This window comes from Alexandromys fortis, unplaced genomic scaffold (genome assembly GCF_014885135.2).
Source record: "Alexandromys fortis isolate MF-2015 unplaced genomic scaffold, M_Fortis_MF-2015_v1.1 scaffold_183, whole genome shotgun sequence".
Lineage (NCBI taxonomy): Eukaryota > Metazoa > Chordata > Mammalia > Rodentia > Cricetidae > Alexandromys > Alexandromys fortis.
Genome location: NW_026068079.1, coordinates 3222099 through 3238799, shown reverse-complemented (window position 1 = coordinate 3238799; position 16701 = coordinate 3222099). Strand labels below are relative to the sequence as shown.

General features: G+C 44.0%; 1 non-coding gene across 1 annotated transcript; it reads left to right on the top strand.

Annotated features, from left to right (window-relative positions):
* Positions 1-9543: 9543 nt before the first annotated feature.
* LOC126488386 (small nucleolar RNA SNORA70) lies at positions 9544-9674 on the top strand. Its single transcript, XR_007588671.1, has one exon. It is a non-coding gene; the product is annotated as a small nucleolar RNA SNORA70 (small nucleolar RNA).
* The last annotated feature ends 7027 nt before the right edge of the window (positions 9675-16701 follow it).

Here is a 16701-nt window from a genome sequence, read left to right as displayed (position 1 = left end):
GACATTCTGCCACCACCACCCACGATCATCTGTTTTTCTAACACTTGATTTCTTGAAATTATCTAATGTGCTGACACAAAGAATTCACATGTCCCTTTATAAACTTTTCAATTATGTAATAAGTGAAATTCAAAGAATGAACTTTTTTTTTAAATTCTTGAGACAATGTTGCTATGTGTAGCATGTCCTGGAACTCTTTAGACCAGGCTGACTTCGAATTTACAGAGATCCACTTGCCTCTGCCTCCTGAGTGCTGGAATTAAAGGCGTGCACTACCACTGACCAGCTAAGGATCAACTTCTTTTAGGCCTGCTTTTCTAAATAAAGGTCCTGAGTTCAATTCCCAGCAACCACATGGTGGCTCACAACCATCTATAATGAAGTCTGGTGCCCTCTTCTGGCCTGCAGGCCTACATGCAGACAGAATATTGTATACATAATAAACAAAAAAATATTTTTTAAAAAGGAGTTGATTCTTTTTTATAAAAAAAAAGACATATTTTATTTTAATCACATGTATGTAACTCTGTGTGGGTGTGTGTGCTTGTGAATACAGGTGCCTGTGGAGGCCAGTGGTGTCAGATTCCCTGGAGCTGGAATTGTGGGCAGCCATGACGTTACCTAATATGGGTGCAGAGAACCCAAAACATGTTCTCTGAAAGAGCAGCATGCACTTTTAACAGCTGCACTATTTATCTCTTCCGCCCCAAGAATCAACTTTTGACTGTGTTTTTCATACTTCTATATTTTTATTCATCTCTCTCTCTGTCTGTCTCTCTGTCTCTCTCTGTAGTAATATTTATTATTTACTCTGGTGTTTTGATCCTCTCATTTGTCTAGTTCCTGAAGGTCAAATTTTACATTCTGACATAATCAGAAGAACAGTCTTGATGGACTTTGAACCCACCTCAGATCTTATCTCTGACACAGGCGTACATTTTCCTCTCAGACACTTTTAGCTGCATTCCATAAATATTGGCATGTTTTCATTTCTAGCAAGTTGAAGATATTTTTCTAACTACCTTGTGGTTTCACCATTAACCAGTTTATCTTTTACATCTTTTTAAAAAAAATCCTAATATTTATTCAGTTCCAAAATCCCCTTCCATTGTTGAGTTCTAATTTAACTCTATTGTGTTTGAAGAGCATAGTTTATATTGTTTCAGAGTGTTGGGTTTATTGAGATTTGTTTTAGGGTCTAATATGCTGTCCACCTTGTTTTAGGGTCTAATATGCTGTCTACCTTGGGAAATGTTCCAGATGTGCTCGAAAGTGTTTTCCTGCTGTTGTTGGACAGAGAGTTCAGTAGATGCTGCTCACGCCAGTGGACTGGTAATGCTGCATAAATCTCATTGCTAAGCCTTTGGGACATAGAGTATAAAATGATTATTTCTATATTTCCTCATATTATTAAACATCTGTTTTTGCACGGTAATAAAGCTAGCTCTTTTATATACTGTCTGCCTGGCATGTGAACCATATCACATGTGTTCTTTTTGGGAGCATGTAGGTGGTTTGCATGTTTTGGTCCAGTCGGCCCTGGTCCTTTGACTGAGGTGGCAGGTGAGACTCTGAGTTTTAATGTCATTACTGGCAGGTTAGATGTAGTAATTCGAGCAGCGAGGCTGCGTCCCCGGCACCCAGCCGCCCGCATGGCTAGATTATGCCCGAAATAATTACACGGAAACTGTATTCTTTTAAACACTGCCTGGCCCATTATCTGTAGCCTCTTATTGGCTAGCTCTTACATATTAATCTAACCCATTTCTAATAATCTATGTAACACCACAAGGTGCGCTTACCAGGAAAGATCTTAACCTGCATCTGTCTGGAGTGGGAGAACCATGGCGACTCCTCGACTAAGCTTCTTTCTCCCAGCATTCTGTTCTGTTTACTCCACCCACCTAAGGTTGGCCTATCAAGGGGCCTAGGCAGTTTCTTTATTAATAAGAAATCACTCCCACATCAGTTAGAGATATATTTGCCATTTTGTACTTGTTATGTGTATCTGTCTTTTTCTTCTTCTGTCTTTTTACTTCCTTATTTTGTCCCAAATAAGTATTTCTTTGTAGCATTTTTGACTCCTATAGATTCCTTAGTTATTTTCTTATCAGCTTCAGTAAGGTTATAATATATGTGGTCATTCACCCCTGGGAACTTCTAACCAGTATGTGCTGAATTCTGAGAAAATAAAACCCCTTGTCCTTGCCTAGCTCCTCTCTTATTTGTGCTAATGCATGTATAAAATAACATAAAAATATAATTATGTAAGTATAATATTATCTTATGTAATTTTATGTCTTTTGCAAAAGTGAAGGGAATAAAACAGAAATAGAGAAAGAGACTTTGATATTAAGTCACATATTTATCATTTATGGCAGTTTTCATTTCTTCCTGTAAATTCTGATTACCGTCTGGTTTCAATCCCTTTCTGCCCAAAGGACTTTTTATATCATCTTGTAAGACAAGTCCTTGAGTCATCTCTGCTGCGAGCCCTTTTATCCACTGGCTTATATTTTAATCTGAGACTGTTTTCATTTAGATTTTGTTTGAAGGATAGTTTTGATTACTGTAGAATTTTTCTTTTGGCAGGTTTAGTGTTTTTTAACTAGTTCTTTTGAATATGCCCTTTTGGTTTCCATTATCTTATATGAAAAGGAAGAATTGAAGTTAATGTATTTTCTAGATGAGAGGAACCATTTTTCTCTTGCTGCCTTGTGTGTGTGTGTGTGTGTGTGTGTGTGTACTTGTGTGGTTGTGGGTGTGAGTGCACATCGTGTGTGAAGGCTATATGACAACTTTGGCCGTCATTTCTCAGGACAGTGTCCATCTTCTATTTTATTTTTTTAAACCAGGGTTTCATTGGCCTGAAACTCACCAAGTAGACAAAGCTTCATCTCTACCTGCTTGGTACTGGAATTACAAATACAAGAACACACTACATTTCCTGGCCTTTTTAAATTAAAAAAAAAAAAAAACTTAAATGTGGGTTCTGGGGTCATCATGATTGCAAAGTATGGGGGTTTGAATGAAAATGGCCCCCATAAGGAATGACACTGTTTGGAGTTGTGGCCTTTTTGGAGGAAGTGTGTCACTGTGGAAGTGGGCTTTGAGGTCTCACATATGCTCAAGCCATGACAAGGTGACCGTTTACTTCCTGTTGCCTGCAGAAGTATGTGTAGAACTCGCAGCGCCCTCTCCAGCACCACATCTGCATGCATGCTGCCTTGCTTCCCACCATGATAATAATGCACAACCCTGAAACAGTCAGCCACCCAACTAAATGTTTCCTTAATAAGAGTTGCCGTGCTCATGGTGTCTGTACAGCAATAGAAACCCTGACAAGGTATGAGATGTACTGAGAGCTCCCTAGTCTTCTCTTGGTAATGTTGTTTGGTTTTGTCTTCTGAGGCAATAACTTCCTATTGTAGCCTTGGCTAGCCTCTACCTCTGCAGGGCTGGGATTAAAGGTGTGCACTATCATTCCTAGCTTCTCTTGCCACTTCTAAGATGTTTGGTCTTTGTTTTCAACAGTTGAACTATGGAGTGGGTCCTTTTGTTTTGAGGCACAAGACTTTCCATTCTTATGTTATTTATTTTCCTTCCCTTTTTTCCTTTCTGTCCTCCAAAATAGGTCATTTGTACTGACTTGTTTCTTCCCTTCTTCCCTCCCCACCTCTCTCTCTCTCTCTCTGTGTGTGTGTGTGTGTGTGTGTTTGTGTGTGTGTGTGTGTGTGAGAGAGAGAGAGAGAGAGAGAGAGAGGCACATGGAAGCTAGAGATCAACGTTGACTGTCTTCCTTAGCCATTCTCCACCTTAAAATTTTTATAAACATTATTTTTATTTATGATTTGGGAATTTCCCATAATGCACCTCAATCACCCTTACTTCCCAGTTCTCCCAGTTTCACCCCCCTTTTGGCCTCCCTCCTCAAATGTTTAAAAAGTCCAATTTATGTTGTCCATATCATCACTGGAGCACGGTCAAACTCCAAACGGCCAGCCTCTTAAAGAAAAGTGAGTCTGTCTCCCTGCACACCTGATGTGGGAGTGATTTCTTTCTAATCTGTTGCTTTCATTGATTAATTAATAAAGAAACAGCCTAGGCCCATTTGATAGGCCAACCCTTAGGTGGGTGGAGTAAACAGAACAGAATTCTGGGAGAAAGAAGTTGACTCAGGCATTCGCCATGATTCTCCCATTCCAGACAAATGCAGGTTAAGATCTTCCCTGGTAAGCCACCTCGTGGGCTACACAGATTATTAGAAATGGGTTAGATCAATATGTAAGAGCTAGCCAATAAGAGGCTGGAACTAATGGGCCAGGCAATGTTTAAAAGAATACAGTTTCCGTGTAATTACTTCGGGTATAAAGCTAGCTGTGCGGGCGGCCAGGTGCCAGGAACATAGCCCACCGCTTCTATTACAACACACACCCCTCCACAATAGCCATCTATTGTGGAATGATGTTTGACGTCTTTTTGTATGTTGCTTTTATTGTTTGATGAATAAAACTGTTTCAGCTAAAGGCTTAGCAAAGTCAAGTGGGAAATCTGAACAGAAATATATAGAGAAAGTAGGCGAAGTCAAGCAGATGTTAGCCAGCCAGTCACTGAGGAAAGACAACATGTAGAAAATGAGGTAACACCACAGTCACAGGGCAATACATAAACTAATAGAAATAGATTATTTTAAGATATAAGAGCTAGCTAGAAATACGCCAAACAGTGCTGCAATTAATATAGCTTCTGTGTGATTATTCGGGTCTGGGTGGCTGGGAAACGAAAGCACAGTCTGTTTACAGTGGTGAGCTACAATTCAGCATCATGGTCACAATGTTTTTGTCTTTGTTTGCTTGTTTTCTGAGACAGGGTTTCTCTGTTTACAGCCTGTCCTAGAACTAGCTCATATAGACCAGGCTGGCCTCGAACTCACAGAGATCCGCCTGCCTGTGCCTCCCGAGTGCTGGGATTAAAGGCGTGTCTCTTCAATGGTTTCCTGTCTAGGTTGTTATTTTTGGGATAATGGGGATGGGAGTATCAGAAACCTGTTATATCTCTCTTTCTCCACTATGAGTCTGCAGTCATCAACGCCACTGCAGAAGAAGGTTCTTTGTCCTTTATAGTCAGTCAGCAGGAGCACAGATCGTGGGTTCCACATAGTATCTGGCTACAACACAGACCAGACATCCACCTGGCTTCCAGCATCAGCTTGTACCTCGGAGCGGACTTCAACATCGTCTCCGGTGGCAGTACAGGTCACAGGCACCAATACGGACCCTGGCTGCAGTCCAGCGCACAGATGTCATCATGGCTTCGGGTGGCAGCACAAGCCACAGACATCGTAAGGCTTTCGGTAGTAACACAGGCCATGGCTGTGGCTGGACCAAGGACTCAGACATGGCCCCTGGTGTTAGCAGGCCACAGATATCTCCAGGTCCTCCGGCAGGAGTACGGGACACACACATGCACATCAACACGACCTCCTGATGGCAGCTCAAGCCTCAGACATCGGCATGGTTCGGCGTCTTTCCACAGCATCTGTATCACTCCACTTCTTCATCGTCCCCACTGCAAACTCACACGGGGCAGGGGCACTGAAAACTGCATCGCATTACTCAGCACACCTTTTTGCCCGCATATCTCTGCATGCAAATGCTCATGGCACAGGTCTGACTCAAAGCCTCTGCTCTCTGAAGCACCATAAATACCAGGTCATTGCCACGACTTCTTTGATCACAGCCGTACTTCAGGTTTTCACCTTCAGTAGCCACGACATGCTCCCCAGATCCGGTTTGGCAGCACCAGTTCCTCCTCGAGGTCTAGCAGTTTGTACATGAAGTAGGTATTGGGGTTCACCTACTTGAAGCGCTAGATCTGTGCCTGATTGCGGCCACAGGCTCTTGATCTTGGTGGGGGATTAAAGGCCTGCGCCACCACCAGCTCCAACTTGATTTTTGAGACGGTTTCTTACTGACTCTGGAGATCCTGAATTCCACTAGACTGGCTGAAAAGTAAGCCTCAAGGGTCTGCCTGTGTCCCTCTTTCCAGTGCCAGATTTGCGGGCACAAGCTACCTACCAGCTTCCAGTACTGGTGTTCAGGTCCACGTGATTAGTCGGCAGATACTTACTGACTCAGCTATCTCCCACATCCCAGTTATCTTCCTAAGGGCCAGTCCTGGGTCTGCATTTTAATAGTCAATAATTGTCAGCTAAATCGAGCACTGCAAGCAAGAAGGGCTGTCGTCCACTGCTGACATCTGTTAATGGGTAAGAGAACAGACTCGAAACTCGGGGCACTTTAAAGTCTGCCCCAGCATTTCCTCTCCACTAAGCCCTTTCGGTCTGCCCACACGTGTGCAGCCTGGGAAGCCAGCCAGGCTTGTGCGTTTTGGCCTGTGCTATCATCCGGTCTCTGCTGCCTGTATGTATGGCCCCAGCCAGACATATGCTTGCTCTAACCGGGACCAGAATCTTAGACTAATAGAGCCATTCACCTCTATGCACAACCACTGCCTTCCATGTGCGCCATCCACCGCACGTGTGTGTCATCACACGTGTGCCTCTCTCTGAGGCCCAGGAACGTCCTCTGACTCCAGCACCCACAGCCTGCCACAATCTACAGAGCTGGGAGGGTGGCTCAGAAGCAGCCCAGGCGAACGCACCCCCGAGACACTGCCCTCTGACTGTTCTTACCCAGCATTCAATAATTTGATTTGTCCGTTTGCTTCTGTGACAAAGAAGTCCACGTTAGCTTTGACCTTTCATGTCCGTGCCCTCCCTAGAGGAAGACTAGCTCCATGTGCAGGCACGCTCCAGTACATCAGGCTAGTCCATCATTTCAAATACAGACTAGCGTGGTAAGCCCAGATCCTGATTGTTAGCATATGTGTTGTTTTTTTTTCCCTACTTTGTAGCTGCCATGTTGATTTATAAGTATTAGTTTATTTAGTACTCAGGACAATACATTTTTCACTTTCCTTATTCTAACTTTGGTGTTGAGGACAGCTTCAGGTGTAAGAGATATTAGGGGTGACACAGAAGAGAGAAACTGGATTCAGAGAGAAAGACATTAGGTAGGACTAAAGGAGTAGTCAGTGAGTCGCTTGAACCTGAGCTTGGGTGTTCTGCTTCCCAGCTGATGGTCTGGGTATACCACCCGCCTGATTTCTTCTAGGGGAGAACTGGGGATGAGAGTACTGTTCTCAATTCCACCCCCGCTCCACCAACCCCATCCCCGCCTCACCCCCACCCCACCCACCCCAACCTCCCCTGCTCCTGCCCCGCCCCACCCTACCCCTCCCTACCCCACCCCGCCCCTCTTACTAGTCCCCTGGAGTTCCCTACCCCTACAGACTTTGCTGTTATCATAATGTTGCCATGAAAGGGGATTTGAAGTTTGGTTTACAGCAGTTGTACACAGTCTTTTGTTCTAATTATAGCAGGATTAATCTTTCTTTAGTAGATAACTATTAATAATTCATATAATTATCTTTAATAATAAATTTCTGTTTAAAAGCGTCCACTTCTTATTGATTTTCCCAGGGGCATCCCTTCAGTTCCGGGGGTTTGGTTAAAGCTTTAGCAGATTATTAAGACTTCCATGAGTAGAGATTCTGATTTTTTTTTTTTTTGGAGAAATAAGGATCACTTTCCAATGGAAGAGGCTATCAAAGCATTGATAATGTCCAAATAAGTAGATAGATGTGCATGGGAGTTACAAGAATAAAAACCTAAAGGGCTCGGGAAATCCTCCTGCCTCAGTCACATGAGTTAAGATTCCCTGGGGCCAGATCTCTTGGTTCTGCCCTGGCTTATCTTTGTTGTTTTTGTTTAAATACAAGGAGAGTATGGTGGACTCCTTTCCCTTTGGCCTGTCCTCTCGGTCACGGAGCTTGAGATCTGAAAGTACCATCCACTGGCTTCCTGGCACTGCGGTTTCTGGTTAGTTTGGCCAACAGAAAGTGCTAGAAAGAAGACTGGAGATTAGGCACTCTGGTTTGGTGTGTGTGCTGCCAGAGCAGGGGTACTAGAATCTGCCATTGTCACTACCCCGGCCTTCCTGTGCAAGCACACGCTAGATCAGCAGTTCTCAACCTGTGGGTCAAGACCCCCTGAGGGTTGAGCAACCCTTTCATAGTGCTCACTTAAGACCATCTACATGTCAGATAATACTGTATGATTCGTAACAGTCGTGAAATCACAGTTATGAAGTAGCAACAAAAGTTCAGGCTGCGAGCCACTACAACATGAGGAACTATATTAAGAAGTCGCAGTATTGAGAAGGTTGAGAACCACTGCTTTAGATGAGTGTTCATGCCTTAGATGTCTTCTGAGTGCTGGAAGCTCACAGAACGCTGATGCAGAGAAATATCTTTGGTTAGGGGAAAAGTTCTATGGTGGTTCATACTGTCAATTTGGCACGATCTGGAGCCACTTAGGAGACAAGCTCTGGCACAGGTTGTGGGGGACTATATAGATACAATTAATTAAAGTTGGAAGATCCATCTTAACTGTGGGCAGCAGCATTCCGTGATCTGAGGTCCTGGACTAAAACTAAAGGAGAAAATACGCTGAACACCAGTGATTATGGAACTTTCTCGGACCAGTGTGCTCGGACTTTCTCTGTCCTGCCAACCAGCTCCCAAATCACAACGTTATTAATTATGAAAACTCAGCCAATAGCTTAGCTTGTTTTTAACTAACTCTTATAACTTAAATTAACCCATTTCTACTCAGCTATGTGTTGCCGCATGACTCGTGGCTTTACTCTCTCCTCCTGCATGTCTATCCCCGGCCTTCTTCCCAGCACCTTGTGAGCCTGGAAATCTTGCCTAGCTATTGGCCATCCAGCTATTTGTTAAACCAATCACAACAACGTATTTTTACATAGTGTAATCGAATCCTCAGTCTCCGCTTCCTGACTGTGGACAGAGTGTGGTCAGGGCTTTAATCTCCCTCTCATACTTGACCATCCACTGAACTGGGAGCCAGGAGCCGCCTTTTCTCCTTACGTTGCTTTTGGCAGGTGTTTTGTTACAGCAAGAAGGAAACAGCTAAAACAAGGGTCAAACAAGAAGCTCTCAGACCTTTGAGGAGGACCTGGCTTGGCCATTCTTTGCTATGTGACCTTTCCACCCTCTGGATTTCAAGAGCTTCATCTGTATAAAGAAGTGTTTGGTCAAAATCAGAGGTCTTTGTACATCTTTTTCCTATGTGTCTTGAAAGGGAATGTGAAAAATATCCACAATGACACACTTTTAAAAATGTATTGTTCTCTGAGTTGAGGCCAGCCTCAACTAGATCTAGAGAGCGAGTTCCAGGACAATCAGGGCTACACAAAGAAACCCTGTCTTGAAAAAAAAAGAAAGAATAAGAAAATATTGCTATTTTAAATAGTTATAAAAGAATTTAGCATGCAAATTTGTTATTATTAACATTTAAATATAAAATATTTACATCATTTCTTCAAATATATCTAATGCAATTTCAATATCCTAGTGAGTTTTGGATGCAATATCATTTGTTTAAAAAAAAATAGATGTTGGCAACCAATTAAGCTAACCAGGTTCCTTTACTCTCAGAGGCCTGCTCCGAGGTGCGATGAAGCCCTCCTTCTTGGTAGTGTAGCAGCCTATTCCCTATATGACTGCCCGAAGGGACCTGGGAGACAATGTTCTGGTATGTATTCATGTCAGGGTCCTGACAGGTAGGTAGTGGGGCGTCTTTGGGAAACCCCAGGACACAATGGCCATCGTGTCCATTTGCCCTAAGCTGCAGAATGACATGTGATCGAGGCCCTGAATAGAACCAAATTCAAATTCCCCACCTACCAGAAGATCCGTATCTCTAAGAAGTGGGCCTTCTCTGATGCAGATGAACGTGAAGCTATGGGAGCTGTGAAATGACTTATCTATGATATCTGGTGATCCAGTACATTCCCAGCCATGGTCCCCGGAAGCACTGCACCCCAGGGCCTATCAAGTCATGTTCAGTAAATAAATCTCACATCCACTCTGAGGAAATCCTGGCACCTTCTGGACAGTTGAGCATCTCCTTCCCAGCCACAAAACTCACTGAGGTGGATGATGGACTCAAACTTAGTATGCTGAAGGAGAAGCGCGTGGTCACAGAATTAGCGCTGACGCACTAGGTGAAGAATGGGAGGGCTGTGTTGTCTAAATCAGGGGTGGGAACAACAAGCAAGGTTTTCCCATGAAGCAAAGGACAGAATGTATCTGCTATTGAGTAAGGGGCATTCTTGTTATAGACCAAGGAGGACTGGAGAGAGGAAGCTCACGTCTGTTTCAAATGCATTCAGAATGCAGATCGGAGTAATTTCAACATGGGTTCTGAAAAAAAAAATAAAAGAAGAAATAAAGGAAGGAAGAAGGAAGGAAGGAAGGAAGGAAGGAAGGAAGGAAGGAAGGAAGGAAGAAGAGAGAGAGTATTGGCGCCCATAAGACTCTACAGTGAATACACAGCTGACGGACCAATAGGCAAATCCACGGGAAGTGTATTTACACACGCCCACATGGAGCGACCCGTTTTGCAGAGCTGCAGAAAAACTTCTTGTCTTTTGGAAGTTACTGGCATATCTGTGGAAACCTTGTGAAGCCATGATGCTTCCCTTCAAAACGGGATTCATTCCCAGAACACCTCACTTCTACCCAGGCAACAGAGAGATCTTGCTTCATTCCCCCACACCATGAGGCCTTAGAGAGATAACATTCACTCTTTGTTTTAGCAGTCAAATTTACACAGAGACAATCTCACAAAACTACCTGCTAACAGACCACATAGACTTTTCTATAAAAAACAGGCCCTGGGCAGGAAGGCATCATGCCCCACCTTTGCTAGCAAACAAGTCTAGGAGTCCCCAAAGCTGGTTATCACCAAAGAGATTGGATGAGGAGAATGGGTGAATCCAGGACTCAGGGATGTTTAGTAATTTTATCTAATGGTTTGGAATGTCAGGTACTTCCTTTTGAATGCTGGCTCTTTCCTGAGTGGTGCCACCTCTTCCAGAGTACAGCTTTGTCAGGTCCTACCTGCCCTTTTGTGATTTTGATATGCATAATATTATTGTCCTTGCCTATGGAATTTTCCAACTATGTCTGTAAAAACTAGAAACCTCGTGGAGATGAACCCTTACTCTTCTCTTTCTTCTTCTTCTTCTTCTTCTTCTTCTTCTTCTTCTTCTTCTTCTTCTTCTTCTTCTTCTTCTTCTTCTTCTTCTTCTTCTTCTCTCCTTGCTACTTCATCTACTTCTTCCCCTTACTCCCTTCCTTCTTCTCCTTATTCTTCCCCTTCTTCCTCTTCTCCACGCCCTTTTACTTCACTTCCAACCCCCCCCCACATTAAAAATAAAGAACATACAGAGGTAATGTATTTGAGCTATTTTTTACCCTCAGATCCTCGCCTGCCATATACATCCAATTCTGAGCCCTGAAGGGGTACTGAGGCTGATACTCAAGCCTCAATAATAAGAGAGGGGGTATTCCTAGACTGACAGATACAACTGTGCCTTAGTGGCGGAGGCCAAAAGAGAGTCCAGAATCCAGGGCTTTCAATTTCTGTGAAGCAGATGGTGCCTACCAGTGTGTTTCAGATAGCTGTTAAACAAGGGTCAGAAGCCCAGAAGCAAGACCCCCAAGATTCAATATCTTTCTACTCCATGTGTCCTGCAACACAAACACAGACAAATTGTTCTGAAGAAACAACACACTAATAAAAATAAGGAGTAGGCTGCAGACATGCTAAACTTTAATCCAAGAGAATGAAGGAAGCTGAAGAAAACCTCCTGGATTATTTTGGCATCACAGCTAAATAAATACTGTGTTTGTAGATGGAAACTTAAATATTTTATGTTTTCTGGATTCAAAAGGTTTTCATTCATATATATTATCATATATGTATACCATATATATTGAATTCAGTCATTAATGTAATTTGGGAACATTATGAATCAAAATTTTGGTAAACAGGAAAAGTCAAATGAAAAGAAGTTCACGTCGCAAAAGAAAAAAAAAGGTATGGAAAGTGGTTAAAGAAATCTCTGTGCTCCAAAACATTAGGAACCAGATCTCTCCATGCCACAAACTCAGGTGTGTGCATTCCAGGTAAAGCCCGCACAGTGTGAGTTGGAAAGGGCTGGGGAGATGCACAAGCTCAAGGACCTAAGTGGGGATTTTCACCACCCGTGCACAAAGCCAGGCACAGCAGTGTGCGTGTGACCCAGCACAGGAGGACGTGGTGGTAAGAGGATCCCTGGAGCTGGCTGACCAGTCGGGCTAGCCAATCAGTGAGCTCCGGGTTCAAGGAGAGACTGTCTCGGAAAATGAAGGAATACAGTCAATGCCAATCCCTGACTTTCATATGCACCTGCACACATGTGCATGCATGCCGTAGTTGTGTCTCTGCCCTTCCCTGAACACGTACAATAATTGAATTGACAATCAGCCGAGAGGGTCTGAGAAGATAAGACAATAATCCAAGTCCGTTCTCTGTCTTGGGAGCCCCAGGCAGTCTGAGACTCTAGACACATATTCTCTTCATTCCCTGTGCTAAGGGAGGTCACCCATGCAGGGTGGCTTCTCAGAGTCACATCTGAGAGGGCCAATGCTGCCGTCAGGTATGCAGCTGTGTGACTTGGGCAGCTTCTATCACTAACGTCTGCTGCCTCATTTCCATGATCTGCAAAATGGAGACACACACAGCTCCACCTCGGGCTCCCCCCTCCTCTTATGCATGGATGAGTGCGCATGTGCATACACACACACACACACACACACACACACACACACACACGCTAACCAAAAGCCAACATCAAGGGTGCTTTCCCTTAGGCACTTGTACTTTTTGAGACAGGGACCCTCACTGGACTGGAACTTGCCAATAGACAAGGCTGGCTGCCTAGCTAGATCCAGGGATCCAACCGTTTTTTACCCTCTCAGACCTGAGATCACAAGCACATATCTCCAGCCTAGCATTTGTACCTGGGTGCTGGGGTCTGAACTTGGTCCTCATGCTTGCAAGGCAGGTGCTTTCCTAACCAAATCATCTCCCCCGTCCCTCCTGGGGATTCGTTCAGGGTTCATTGAGATGACAAATATAGCCAGTACATGATAAACGCTTGAAGAAGAGTGTAGAGGATTCTGGAGAGTTCTCCCAACCAATACACTCTGGGAAGGAAGCCAAGATCCCCCTTGCCTCCAGTCACCGCGCCCAGCGCCCGAGTGAAGGCGATGCTGTCACTGAGTCTGTCTTGGCATTCCTGTGACAGAAAGCAGAGTGCTTACTCGTTGACTCACTTTTGTGTGTTAGTTTTTGTTTGGGGTAAGTTTTTTTCATTTACCAGGGCTTTTTTGATTTAAAATGAAATGTTTACAACAGTCAATATTTACCCACAGGTCCTGACCTTTCCTTCTTCAAGAGGGTAACCATTTCTGGTATCTCTCACCAGAAGCAACAGCCATGGATTTGGACATTTGGAGAGTGGTTTTGGCAGGCTTCCTAGGGTTCCCCCTTTTCTCAGAGAGAGGATTACAATCTGCCTCTGCATGCGTGTGAGACCAGAAAATGACTGTTACTGCTTTCCAGGAACAGAAAGAAAACAGATACTCATTCGTGCCCTCCTTGAAGGACTGGGGTTGCCTGGGGGCCAACTTTGAATCAGGCAACCCAATATTTGAGCTTTCTACAGGAGAAACAGAATGAGACATTGATATGCTAAGAAGTCACTGACCGAGTTAGTGTAGCTACTGCTAGCTCTGATGTTGATTTTACACTAACTTTATTGCTCAGATGCTGGCCCGGTAGCTGGCACTGGCTGCCACCAGACACTGGCCCGGTAGCTGGCACTGGCTGCCACCTTGCTGCCACAATGGGGATCCCACTGTTTGAGTTCTGCATTATTTGTTTTCTGCAGGCGCAAAGGGAGGCCTGTTTTCTTTCTCTAAAGATGCCGCTTGCACCCACATTTTCCCTACGGTCCCCCTTCTTCACTGCCCTTCAGAACTCAACTGTAATTTATGGGTTCTTGAGTTGTTTTATCTAAATGACTTATTTTTATTCAAAATTTCATTTTGTTCTGCGGCAGGCATGAGAGCTTGGTCGGTAAAGTGCTTGTTGTGCCAGTAGTGACATTAGTTCAACAGCACCCATGGAAAGTCCTGCATGTGGTGGCCTGTGCATGCAGTCCTTGAGCTGGGGAGATGGTGACGGGCACTTTCAGGGGCTTGTCAGCCAGTCTAGCTAGTCAGGAAGCCATAGAGACCCTGCTTCAAAGAACAAGGTAGATGGTACTTGAGGAGGAAGGACACGAGCTTATCCTTTGATCTCCATATGTACCTGCAGATATTCTCTCTCTCTCCCTCTCCCTCCCCCTCCCTCTTTCCCTCCTTCCCTCCCTCTCAGGCAGGGAAGGCCTTTTGTAAAGAAGAATGGAAAGTCATAGGCTGTGTGTATTGATGGTCTATTCTTATCTCTTTCTGTATCCATTTCTTGAACCATTTAATCATAATATCCTCCCCCCCCACCGTTGGAGTCAGGTCCTACTCTATTACTCTTATGACTTGCTTTGGCCAATGGAATTCTAGTGATGGAGGAGGGTCATTTATCTATCTGTTGCTCTCAATGGTAAATGAATAAAGAAAACTGCTTGGCCTGATAGGGCAGAATTTAGATAGGCGGAGTAGACCGAACAGAATGCTGGGAGGAAGGGAAGTAGGGCAGTCGCCATAGCTCTCCTCTCTGAGATGGAAGCAGGTTAGAATCTTTCCAGTAAGCCACCACCTTGTGTGCTACACAGATTAATAGAAATGGGTTAATCAAGATGTGAGAGTTAGCCAGTAAGAGGCTAGAGCCAATGGGCCAAGCAGTGTTTAAAAGAATACAGTTTCTGTGTAATTATTTCAGGTAAAGCTAGCCGGGTGGCGGGATGCAGCCCGCTGTTCCTTCAACATGCTAGCAAGTATGAATCTACACAGAAGTTTGATGAGTGCATGCACAATGTTCTTCTGCCACTCTGCCATTGCCTAGCCTGCTGGAAGGCAAGAGACATGTGGTTCCGAACCAAGTATCCCAGTATGTTCCAGAAAACACAGGTCAGCTAAGAGTCACTTAAATATACACATGTAGCCAAGTTCAGCAAAGACCAGAACCTTCAACCGACCTGCAGACTGATGAATGAATTCTGTTTCCTACCTGAAGTCATGGTGTTTGGGGTTATTTGTCACCCTGCACCATCAGGGAATAAACAGTGGGTAGAAAGGGGATGCAGGAACAGCACCGCTCTCTGGCAACAATGAGCCCACATGGAATACTTCCCAAGGGCTCTGGAAGTGGTGAGACTTGGAAAAAGGAGGAAGTTTTGAAAGTAATATTCGAATATTTTTGCCACAAGGTAAGAGAGCTGCGTTAGTGAGATTCAGCGTAGGTAAGGTGTGTTAAGGAGTTGGAGCCCTAGGGTGCGGCATCTGTCCAGATCTATGTATGTGATGCCTGTCCTCGAGCACAATAGTTTAGGCTCATGATCCTGTGTCCCTTATTTCTAAAACAGGAAGGCAAAAAAAAGCACCTACCCCATAAAGCTCTGATAAAGAGCAATACGCTTTTTAAATCTTAAAAAAATGAAATTGACAAATAAAATATGTATTTTTAGTGTACAACACAGTGTTTTAAAATATGTATTCATTATGAAATGAATGCTAAGCCAAACGAATTATCATACACATTACCTCACATACTTTATCTTTCCTGGTGAGAACACTTAGACTCTATTGTCTTAATAACTTTCAGGCACACAATGTGTTGTTGTTAACCATGCTCCCTGGGTTGTGCAGCACAGCTACTGATCTGCCCCCTGCTGGTTGGAAATCCGTGGCCTTTCACACCATCCTCAGCCTCCCATCAGCTTCCTGCCTCTCAGAGTCTACATCATAGTGAGATCATAGGACACTGGTCTTTCTATGCCTGGCTCGTTTCTCTTAGCACAGTGTTCTCCAGGGTCATCCACATCATCACAGATGGAAGGGTGCATTTATTATTATATTCTGTGATGGATGAACACCGTGTTTTCTTTAGCCATCCACCCCTTATAGACACTTAGATCAAATGCACATCTTGACTCTTCAAGGAGTGTTGCAATCACCGTGGAAATGCAGATGACTCCAACATTTGATCTGACTTCCTTAGGCTATATTCCAAGTAGCAGAATTGCTGGCTCACGTGGTCTCTTTCTGATGACTTGGGAAGTCACCATACTAATTTCACAATGGTTATGTACTTACATTGCTATGAACAGATTCTGGATGTACCTTCCTCACCCTTCCCTGTCAGCACTCGCTGTTTCCTGACTTTTGGAAAGAGATCTGCATCAGGTATGAAGTAATGTCTATCTGTGGTTTTGGTTGGCATTTCCATGGTGATTGTTGATGTCAAACACCATGCATATTTTCTCTAGAAAAAATGTCTGTTCAGGCCCTTTGCCCACGCTTTAATGGGATTCTTTGTTTTCTTGCTATTGAGAAACACGATTCTTGTTTATTTTGGGCATTACTCTCTTATATATTGACTTACAAATGTTTTCTTCTATTCTGTAGGTTGTCTCTTCCCCTGTGGCTTCTTTCCTTTGCTGTAGAAATGGTGCTGCTGAAGGTGTCCCTCATGTGTGGCTGTTGTTGAAGGTGTCCCTCATGTGT